Consider the following 11,117-nt stretch of genomic DNA (forward strand, 5'->3'; position numbering starts at 1 on the left):
ACCACAGCACTGAGATGCTCTAGTTCAGGTCCGCCTTAGCACAGATAACGGGAACATTTCAGTCCTGGTACTGCTGGATCTCAGTGCTGCATTTGACTCGGTTGACCGGAACATGTCACTAGACCGGCTGGAAAACTGGGTCGGACTTTCTGGTACTGCAATTAACTGGTTTGAGTCCTATTTAAAAGACAGGAACTACTTTGTGTCAATAGGAAACTATAAATCTGAGCAAACCAAAATAACCTGTGGAGTTCCCCAAGGCTCCATCCTGGGACCACTACTGTTCAACATCTACATGCTGCCACTCGCTCACATTATGGAAACAACTAAACATGTTACCACAGTTATGCTGATGATACACACATCTACATAACCATCTCACCAGGAGACTACAGTCCGATCCAGACTCTGATCACCTGCATGGATCAGATTAAAGATCGGATGGGCCAGAACTTCCTTCAGTTAAACGAAGACTAAACTGAAATAATAGGTTTTGGAGCCAAAGAAGAAAAATTAAAAGTCAGTTCTCAACTTTAAACAGCAAAGTTCAAAACTACCAACCAAGCCAGAAACCTGGGAGTAGTCCTGGACTCAGACCTGGGAGTAGTCCTGGACTCAGACCAGGGAGTAGTCCTGGACTCAGACCTGGATTAAGACAGTTATGAAGTTGGCCTGTTATCACTTAAAGAACATCTGGAGGATTAAAGGACTGATGACTCAGCAGGATTTAGAAAAACTGGTCCATGTATTTATCTTTAATAGACTGGACTACTGTCATGCTGTCCTCACAGGTCTCCCTAAAAAGTCCATCAGACACCTGCAGTTAGTCCAGAACGCTGCTGCTCCAGTCCTCACTAAAACCAGGAACATAGATCCTAGAACTCCAGTCCTCACTAAGACCAGGAATATAGATCCTAGAACTCCAATCCTCACTAAGACCATGAACATAGATCCTAGAAGTCCAGTCCTTACTAAGACTAGGAACATAAATCCTTGAACTCCAGTCCTTACTAAGACCAGGAAAGTAGATCCTAGAAGTCCAGTCCTCACTAAGACCAGGAAAGTAGATCCTGGAACTCCACTTTTCACTAAGACCAGGAAAGTAGATCTTAGAACTCCAGTCCTCAGATCTTTATACTGGCTTCCTGCTGTTATTTTACAAAGACCTGAATGGTTTAGGACCAGAATCCATTCAGGATCTTCTGGTTGGTTATGAAGCAACCTGATCCCCCAGGTCATCAGGGTCAGGTCTACTTTCTGTTGTGGATGTGGAACAAACTCCCAGAAAACTGCAGGTCTGCTGACTCAGCAGTTTTACATCAGGGTTAAAACTTTTCTATTTGCTGCCTTTCATCAGAACAGCTGTTAATTCCCCACACTGGAACTTTATTTATTTCTTTATAAGTTTGTTTTTAATACTCTTGTTATTGCTTACTGCACCCCGCTGTAATACTTTTGTTTTATGTAAAGCACTTTGAATTGTCTTATACATGAAATGGGCTATACAAATAAATTTGTTTGCCTTGGGTGTGAGGAATCTTTTATGATGATGTTGGCTTTACGCTTAACTGCCTGTGTGGAGATCTGTCAATGAGGTCTGGGTGGTGCCTGTTATTGTAGTAGCATGTTTGATGACTTTCCACAGCTTAGATTTATCTTTGAAGGAGAGAAAAATGTACCCGGATGAAATGTTGTGAGTCAGACTGACTCCATGAGTGATTTCTAAACTGTTAAAACCTTTCTGCTACATTAAACATCCTCAGTGTTCTCAGCGGGAAGAGGCTGATGAGCCTTTTTGAAAAAGCTGCTGCTGTGGTCAGAAAAGGACAGCGCTCTGTCAGCCTCATTGCCCAGGTGTTTAAATGTTCCACCTGCTCCACTACCTGCCCATTAATCTGCAGAGGATGGAGCAGTGTGAGGGCAGCATCTCCAGATGTTCTCCTGTAGCAAAGCTCCTCTGAACTCCGCTCAATGAGGGTGATTAGTGAGTCCACCTGATGGCGATTTGCTGCTAGGCCAATGGCGTCGGCCAGGCGGGCCACCAGGGCCCTGGCGTCTGCATATTTCAGGTGTATCATATTGTCTGTGCTGCAGGTTATGCTGTTTGTGTAGATGGAAAAGAGGATGGAGGATAAAACACATCCCTGAGGGACCCCCGTGGTTGTGATGTTTTTCCATTTACTATAACATGCTAAGGTCTGCCTCGTAGGAAGTGTTTGATCCAGTTTACCAGTAACGGACTGAGCCATGGTTCAATGAGGCAGCTGATCAAGGTGCTTATCTTGACTGTGTTGAAGGTAGAGGAAAAGTCGAAGAATAAAATCCTGGAACATGAGTGCGGTGGTCCATGTTTTTTGTGATTGTGTCCAGAAGTGTCAGTAAGGCTTCCTCCACCCCTCGTCTTACCTTATAGGCAAACTGGAACGGTCCAGTTTATCAACTGAAGAGCTTAGCAGGCCACACGCCACCCGCTCCATGCATTTACACAGTGCAGGTGTGACTGGTCTGTAATCTTTGGGGATTTTTGCATTCGTGATTTTTGGTATGGGTATGATGATTGATTCTTTCCATGAATGAGGAGCAAAACCAGGGTCCTGGAACAGTTGAAAAGTGGGGTCATGATACCCCCAGCACTCTGCCCTTTAACTTGTCCAGGCCAGGTGGTTTCCGAGGGACATGATGCAGACCACCTTGCTCTCCTCAACTTTGACTGGACTGTGAGGGGGGCTGGGACTCCTGGAGGTCCAGTCTCTCAGTGGTTGTTGTTGGTTGTCAAATCTGCTTAAAAAGTGTTTAACTGATTTTTATTTTATTTTTTTAATTTAAAAACTGACCTGCAGATGAGGCAGGGTCCGGCTAGGGTTAGGGTTATGGTGTTGAGCCCTCGCCAAGCCTCCCTTGCATTCCCTGCTGTAAAATGTTGTTCCACTTGTTCTTGTAGTGGATTCGGGCTTGCAGAGATTTTTGTCTGAATTCTTTGTCCTGTTCATTCATTTGGCCATTGCCTGTCTCCTCTCAGAGAGCTTCTTTATATTTAGGCATATTTTCAGGGCTTGTTATTTGGGAAAAGTCTAACCTGTTTAGATGGAATCACAGAATCAGAGCAGAAGGTGAAATAGGAAGAAATTGTGTCAGTCAGCTGGTTCATATCAGAATCTTTGCTCTTGAGAAACATCCCAGTCACTCAGTTCTATCCAGCTCTATACACAGTTGTCCCATATTTTGATGTTTTTAGTCTGTTTTCAGTTTTTTCTGCACTTTGAAAGTAGGAGGATGACATTTCAATCTGAACCAAGGGGCTGAATGGCTTTGGAAATATATGCACCTGGTATGTTTCTATAGCAGAGATCCAGCACCTTGTCAGTTCTGATGGGGGATGTCACACCTGTTAATTCCCTGAGCAGGAACACCGGCTGGTTATTAGTTGATGAGGGGGTAGACCAAGCTCAGCTGGTACTTCACTCATCTCCCTTCTTTCTTTCCAACTATAGGAAAATGCAGCAACAGTCTTTTTACAAACCCCAATGGCATGTTCAGTCCATGGGTCCTTCACACCCTTCTCTGGATAATAATGAAAACACAAACGCATCAGGCTTACTATTATAATGAGCTACATCAAACATTGTGGCCTACAGTGCCGTGCACAGACATTTTGGGGGCCAGGTGCTCAGTTTTAAAAAGGGCACTTTGCAGAGCGTGGGGAACCGCCACCTGTGTTTAATTATAGCTTGAAAAAAAACATTACAGGCTTTTATGTACTTGCAGATGTATTAAAACATGTGACTGTACATGAACCTGATCTGACACTGCTCTCCCCATCTTCCTCATCCTCCATGTTGGTAGAGGGTCTACTGTGGGACAGTAGAGAGAACAGAGTGATGCTTTGAGTGTCTAGAAAAGTGCCATAGAAAGTAAGGAATTATTATTAATTATCAAAAGACGTTAAACATGACTCTGGTCTTGGCTCTGACCTTTCTCCTTCATCATCTTCCTCCTCATCCTCCTTGTTGCTTGAAGGCTTCATCCAGTCCAGCAGAGAGCTGCTTCCCTGAGCTGCTGGTGTAGCTTCTGGTTTCTTCATATCTCGTTTCTAGGCTGCAACTGATAAAAGCCGAGGCCACCAGATTTATAGACTGCTTAGAATAAGTCTGCTTGGACTAAAGAAAAAAACTATTTTTTAAATTATTACAGTCTACGACAAGAGATGGACGACTGGAGAACGCTGTGCGATGTGGTTTATGAATATGTCATGAAAACTTCACGGAAGAAAAAGCCAAACACCTGCGTTTGTAGCAACCACTTAGCCTGACATCTGGCAAGTTACCACTGGTCATGGCTGGCATTAAGCTCGCTGACCAGGCAGTCGGCTAATTCAGACTCAGCCGTTCAGGCTGTAATGAGACAGACAGGCTACTTTACAACAGGGACCAATAGTTTGTATCAGGCTGAGTTTAGGAGCAAAAGGTGCCTCAAATAGTTCAGGGTTAACCTGAGTAGCGGCAGGTGGAGCAGTGGGAGGTAACTTCAGACGGTCCAGCTGCTGCAATACACATGCTTACAACGTGCCTCGTTGGCGCCCACTTTGTGTGGTGATGTTGCCAAAGAAACGACGAAATGAGTGTACACGTGTGTGTAGGGTGTGTGTGATCGCATCAACATGGTGGGCCATATACAGTATATAAAGAAAAATTCTGATAAAAAGGCACTTTCTCAGGTAGTGCTTCAGCACCACCAAGGCTCCATCTGTGCACGCCACTGGCGGTCAATATGTCCAAACATATTTTCTTCAGATTACATTTTACTGATGTAGTTACGCACACACTCAGACACACACATGCTTACTCACATGTTACATTAATGGTCACACATGTACATTTAGCATGTATTTTGTGTGTTAGACTAAAACACATGAAGTGTTTCATGGATTAACTGCTCATGTGAATGTTCTCTGTGGGAAAAACAGCATGAATGCATATCCCATCAGAAATAAAATAAAAGGTTATATTAGATATGTATATATATATATATATATCACATACAAAATAAGTATATACATACAGATTAGACTCTTACCTATGGCATTGTGTAGTTTATGCCCAAAGCGCTGGAGATTTGGTCACCCGCTGTCTTTAAGAGCTTTGATAATCTGGTTGCTGTATCGTGCTGAACAAATTTGCTCTGCCAAGGGGAGGCCTATGGGTAAGGCTCCTCTTGATAATATGATTCATTTATTAATTTATTTACTTTGAATCACGGAATCTATGTAATCTTGCTGGACCTGACCGGAGGGGACAGAAAAATATGGAAAATAGCAAAAAGAGCAAAAGGGAAAGAAGAAAGGAGACAAAAAGATCACAGACAGAAGGAAACGACCCTTCAATCCACACCATCACCAGACAACAAACTGTTACACCTGTACATGAACACACCAGAACATTTCCTACAACTTTTACAAAAGCAGAAACACACACACAGAAAAAACAGGGCTGCTAGTCATTAAGAGTTTTTAAATAATAACCAAATCAAAAAGACAAAACAGCGTCCAGATACTAACTCACAGGAAAAACAAAAAGAAGAATTATCTCTTAGTATAAAAACCCACTGGACAACTCAGTGACTGTGTCAGCATGCAGAGCATGAGGAAGAGGAGTGATCAGAGATGAAGAGTGGTGAGTGAGATTATGCAAATATCATCATCACTTCTTCCCTGCCGGCCACCCTGGACCCTCTACAGTTTGCGTACCGTCGAAACCGATCTACAGCGGACGCCATCGTACACCTCCATCACACAGCACTCAACCATCTGGACAACGGAAAGGGGAATTATGTGAAAATGCTGTTTGTTGACTACAGTTCAGCGTTCAACACCATAATCCCCTCCACACTCACGACTAAGATGGCGATCCTAGGCCTCAGCCCATTCCTGTGTCGCTGGATCTCCAACTTCCTAACAGACAGATCACAGGTGGTACGGTTGGGCAGCCATGTCTCAACCTCTATCACCGTCAGCACTGGAGCCCCCCAGGGCTGTGTTCTGAGCCCCCTGCTGTACTCCTTATACACTTACGACTGTGTAGCCACTTCCAGCTCAACCAACATCGCCTGATCTCTAACAACGACGAGACGGCATACCTAGAGGAGGTTAGAAACCTGGAATTATGGTGCCAGGTCAACAACCTCCTCCTCAACGTCAGCAAGACTAAGGAGCTGATAGTGGACTTCAGTACTAAGCAGGAGAGGAATTACCAGCCCCCGAACATCAACGAGACCCCAGTGGAGAGAGTGGACAGTTTCCGGTACTTAGGTGTTCACATCACGCAGGATCTGACATGGTCCTGTCATGTTAACACCGTGGTGAAGAAGGCCCGACAGCGTCTCTTTCATCTCAGACGCCTGAAGGACTTTAAACTGCCCTCAAGGGTGCTAAGGACTTTCTACACCTGCACCATTGAGAGCACCCTGGCGGGAAATATCACAGCCTGGTTCGGGAACAGCACCAAACAGGACAGGCGAGCTCTCCAGAGGGTGGTACGATCAGCAGAGCGTACCATCCGTATGGAGCTTCCTGACCTAGACACTGTATACAGCAAGCGGTGCTGGACCAGAGCCAGGAAGATAGTGAAGGACCTCAGCCATCCCAACAATGGACTCTTCTCTCTGTTGCGGTCACGGAAACGTTTCCGTTCCTTGAAAGTAAGCACTGAGCGAATGAGGAGGAGCTTCTTCCCGCAGGCCGTTCGGGCCCTGAACCAGAACGCCAGTACCTGGACACTGTAGACTCCATACACACAACATCTACCTCGGCTGACTGTTGCACACGACACGTTGGCATTTTTACAGACATTGTCACTTTTCCTCTGCACACAGACACTTTCGGACTCTCAAGCCTTGCACATTTATACTTTATATTTGACATGTTTTACATTCTCTACGTTGCAGATATGTTTATATATGGTTTACATTTTTTCTTTACATTTCATATACATTATATATTTTTATATATTTTATTTTATTTTGTTTATTTTTTTTGGAATCCTATATTTTTGCTATATGCATATTTTATTTTATTTTACTATTTCTACCCCCCCCCCCCCCCCTGTAATCTAAAATCCTTTAAAGTTTTTACTCATTGTTAATAGTATATTTCTTACATCTTTCTTACATCTTGGACAGTCGTACTAAGCATTTCACTGCATTTTGTACTGTGTATAATTTGTGCGTGACGAATAAAATTTGAATTTGAATTTGATATGACCACGCCTCCACTGAGGTCAGAGGCAGACCAGGGCCAGAGACCCTGGCCCCCAGCAGCAGACCTGGAGCAACAACCCAAGCCACCCCACCACAAAGACGACTCCAGCCCCACCCGAAGGGCGGCAGAGGAGAGCCCCAGCAAGAGCCCCCCACGGTCCCGGGGCACAGGTCCCAGTGGGCCAAGATCAGCAGCAGCCGGCCCCGCCAGGGACCGGCCATCCAGGGCAGCCCAAGCGAAGGGCCCAAGGCCCCAGGAGCCCAGAGGCAGAGGGCCTGCACCATGCCTAGGAGGACCAGGCCCCCAGACAACCATCCGGCGTAGGCCAGCACACACCCCGATGTTCCAGCCGCACACCCTGGGAACCAGGACGCCGTCTACCCCCACCCCCCCACCTACTCCAATCTCCACCCCATATAACCCCACATTCACACCCTCCCTTGCCATGTACCCATAAACACTCACCACCACACAGTCACATCACAGAGGCAAAATATTTCTGGCTAGGTAGCACGTACCTGGGGTCTAACAGCAGGTTAATAAAGCCAGGTGTTCCCACCATATAAATAGGCACTGTGTCTTTGGCCATGTACAACGCCATCGTCCTCTGCATGCTGACTCAGCACTGACGTGTCCAGTGGGTTTATACACTGATGCTTCAGGTGTGTGTGTTTCTGGTTCTTGTTGTGATACATGTTGTTGTTGTTGTCTTGGTTATTTTTTAGGAACTCCTGATGATTGTCTGCTTAGTTTACCTGTAAAAGCCGTAGGAAATTTCTGTTGTGTTTCTGTACAGGTGTAGCAGCTGCTTGTCTGCTGTTAGGTTGGACTGAAGCTCGTTGTTTCCATCTGATGGATCTTTGTTTCCTTTTCCTTTATCCCACTTTTTACTTCTCTTCATTATTCTCCTTCTTTTCTGTCCCCTCTGGTCAGTCCAGCACAATTACATAAATTCCATAATTCCAAATGAATAAGATAAAACAATATATTTAAATAAAGAAAGAAATAAAAAGATAGATTATCAAGAGGAACCTTAAACCCATGAAGCTCCTCTTGGCAAAGTTAATCTGTTCAGTACAACACAGCAACCAGACCATCATTCTGCCGCCTCCGTGCGGAACAGGACAAGGTTAAAGCTGTTAAATAACAATTTTATTAGGATGAAGACCACAATTGATTTTTTATTTTTTTAAACAAGACGACCAGTAATCTGTGTCTGCTGATATTTACCTGCATTTCTTCCATATTATTTCTAAGCAGCCTGGCGTGTGAAACAGGGACAAGCAGAACGAGGAACAACATGCGAGCTTCATTAAGCAGGATCCACTGCACAGTGCAGTAAAAGCTGCACGTGATGTCATTTTATTTTTATTGCCCCTGTTAACCGGATAGATGTTCATAATGAATATTTACAAATACCCCAAACTCGAAATCTGCAGGAGGACCTTCTCCTGCAGGAGAAAACAGCTGACCTCACCATCCCCTGCATCACAGCAGGTCAGTGGAAATCATCATCAGAAAAAAAAAAAAAAAAAAAAGGTCGCAGAACAGGGGTGGATCTAGATATATCTGATGGGGGGCCCCCAGCCCAGAGAAGGGGGCCCTTTAAAAACAAACTTCTAGATTCTTGGAGAAGATAAACTGAGATGGTTGAAGAAAATGTGTGAATTTCTCTAAAACCTGGTTTTGGGTTTTGGGGTCAGCAGGTCTAGTTAGCACCCTGGAGCACCACTATTATTAAATATAGTGCAAACATATCAATTTCTTAATCCCACGGTCACCAAAAACTATTTCAATAATCCATTAAAATAGCTTATATAATAAGTTTAAAATTATTTCATATAATCAGATGTTTATTACTGAGAAGCAAAGTTATTACTGAAATAAAATAAGGAAAACACATGTTGCAAGCTTAATGTGTAAAGTTCACACAAAGAAAAATATTTATCTGCATTTTTTCATTTTCTTTGGACAATAATAAGAATCAGTGTTTTCTGACATGTAGTTAAGCAAACAGTTAAATGATCAAAATGTGAAGCAGTGATGGAGAAAACTTTTGCTTCAGGTATTAGAGATCCACACCATGGGCCAGGCAGGTTTATTTTCACCTGTATTTGTTAGTAAGTGGAAACTCTACTCTAGCTATATCCCCACAGTTACTATAGTTAGTAGTTAAACTGTTGAGACGCTGTCAGGTAAAACACACCTGTGTTGTTGAACTGATTATTTCACCAGTTTTCTTGAACTACTTTATCAAATGATCCTGATTTTAATAATGAGTGATTTAAATATGGTTAAAAGAAACTAAACTACTATTAATGAAGTTATTAGTCTCCATTTATTGCTAATGATCTCTTAGAAAAGCTAAATCTAAGCTAAAGAAGTCTGGAGGCGTCAGCCGCCCAGAAGCAGCTCAGCAGCTAACACCACTTTTTCTTTTCTCTCAGAATTAATGTAGATCAGGTGCTTCATTTCATAAATTCATTTTTTACACGGTTTTGAAGTTATAATAAAACCTTATTTTTAGTGCTGGGCACGTTAACACGTTAATAAAGTGTTAACCGCGCGTTAATAAATTTTTTTTTTTTTTTTTCTGGCCGCTGGCTTTGATGACAAACATGGCGTCCATGTCTCCCTTCCCTGCTGCAGCGGTGCGTCTGACGTGATCGGGAGAGAGCGGGTTTATTAAAATAAAGAGATGTTTTCTGTCTGGAACAGGAAGAAGAAAAAAAGAACCAACGTTTCTCTTTGTCAGAATACATGTTGGTCATATTAAGATGAAACTTCCAGCTGTGGAATCTGTGAGATGTGAGCTTTCAGTAGAGGAGTCGTTTGTTCGTGTTCATGCCGTGGGGTGGACACGGGGAGACATCATTTGTGTTTACATGTGTGTTCGGACTTTGTGTAGCTGCTCTTTAAATAATTTGTTGTCTTAACTGTGTGTGTTGGTGATAGAAATGGTTTTACTGAGCTATTAGCTGAGATTCTGGACTTTCTGTGGATACCACACATGTTTATAGTTACATCTACAGACCTGACGCTACACCCGGAAACCAGATGTTAACCCTTAACTCCCGGTAGCGGAGGCTGCAGGTGCAGAGGTGAAGCTAAACAGTCAAGCTAAGAATGAAAGTTTAGAGAATTTAAAGGCCAGAAATGTGGATAATGAAGCAGTGAAGGTGAATGGATGGAAGTTATTGTACATATTGTGAATATTTCTCTCTCCTCACCATCTAGAAGCTGTGAGATTCTCATCCTGCTTTCTGTCTGTTCACCTGATGCTGATATTCATCACATATTGTTCCTTCTGTGTTTAGAAGGAAGCAGCTTCACAGCTTTAAATCCATCCTGCTAACTTTTTACCTTTTAGTTAGTAAATCCTGAACATTTCATCCTTCTTTCTCATAAATATGTGATTTTATATATGAAGAAATATTTTAACTGTTGGTGTTTAAAGAGAAAACTGCTGCTAAACCTGTTTATGTGTTTAGTGCAGGGGTTTGCAGCCTTTCCAATCCAAAGAGCCATTTTTCCCTCAGCCAGCTAAATAAAACTACTTTAGAGACGCAGATGTTACCAGACTTTTCAAAAAGGAAACTTAATATATATTTTTAATGAAGAGCCACCATAGGATGTTTGTTATTTTTGAAGAACCACATTTTTATTTCTGTTTTAAGGTTTTAAAATAAAGAAAAACATAAAACCTTTAGAAAAAAAGAGGATAGACAGACTTTCTGCTAAGGAATGTAGATATTTGTGGAAAATGATGTAAAAGAAAGAAAAAAAGTCCATGGTTTCCAACCTAATGACAAGAAAGATGGATTTAAAAACATATTTTAGCCACATATTTAGAGGCGTTGTGGAA

This window comes from Melanotaenia boesemani, chromosome 10, assembly GCF_017639745.1.
Source record: "Melanotaenia boesemani isolate fMelBoe1 chromosome 10, fMelBoe1.pri, whole genome shotgun sequence".
Lineage (NCBI taxonomy): Eukaryota > Metazoa > Chordata > Actinopteri > Atheriniformes > Melanotaeniidae > Melanotaenia > Melanotaenia boesemani.